Genomic DNA, 1,211 nt, shown 5'->3' on the forward strand with positions numbered 1-1,211 from the left:
ATTATCATTTTGCAACTCCGTACATCGGTGCCATCGTTGAATGATTGGGACATTGCAATTTAATAAAGGCTGGTTCATTATGTTTGTTTACACATCCAGGTTCCTGGTGTGACTTGGACTGAACATATCTGGAACTAACCGAATACAAGTACCAACAGGTATATCACAGCCGTAGAGAATATTGCAATATCGGCAAGTTCTATGTGTGCAAGTTGTATGTGTGCATTGGATAATAGTTCAGCTTCAAAAGAACTTCAGAAGGAAAAAACAAACGGACTTTCAGTTATCGTTAAATTATATAGAGAACTAACTCATACTTTGCTGAGCTACTAAGAGCTCTGCTGTATATCACTTTGATGGTACAATTCCCGTCTCAGGACATTTGAAGATCCACTGTGGTATATGATGAATACATGCAGTAAAAATCCAATATATAGGAAGTAAAACCAAAGGAAATGTGAAGGTGTAGTATGTAAATACAATTATATCTTTACAAATAAAATGTATCCTATTTAAAATTTTGAGAACAAAAACGTGCTCTGGTAGTGCAAAGTCTTGGTGATATAATCCTCACTATAGAGAAAGAGGAAGTTAGTCAGCTATAAAATAATAAATAGGACTTTAATATATCAAACAATTAATTCATTTTATTGCGAAGTAATTTTCTACCAACAGGGCTTCTTCAGACTCATGTATCCTAAAACGGAGGATTGTACCGTCCTAGTGCGATACAGCAGAGCTCTGAGTTAGTTCGCTATAATTTACTTATAACTTGACGTGGCATTAACTGTTTGTTTTTTTCTATCTGAGGTTCTTTGAAAGCTGAACCATTATCCATTCAATTGTTAAAGTGCGTATATATGTGCACATATTGGACTATAACCTATATAATGATACTTGTTATACCTCGTTTAATTAACTCACTGTATGTGCTTGTCATACATTTCACACAGCAATACAGAGCATTATATCTACATTGTTACTTTACAAAATAAGTGACCGTGTAGATATAAGGACAGACGATGTGTTTGTTGCTGTTTTATTTAATATGTGGACCCGTTGTCTTATCCCAGGGTTTGCGCTCTAATAATCATTATTTAGTGGTTTAGAGCAGAGATAGAACATCCACTGTCATTCGCAGAACATCATTACACAGATTCATAACTCTCATAAATCTAAAGCAGAAAACAATACAAAGGATTTCTATTGTA

Source organism: Pelobates fuscus, chromosome 11, assembly GCF_036172605.1.
Source record: "Pelobates fuscus isolate aPelFus1 chromosome 11, aPelFus1.pri, whole genome shotgun sequence".
Taxonomy (NCBI): domain Eukaryota; kingdom Metazoa; phylum Chordata; class Amphibia; order Anura; family Pelobatidae; genus Pelobates; species Pelobates fuscus.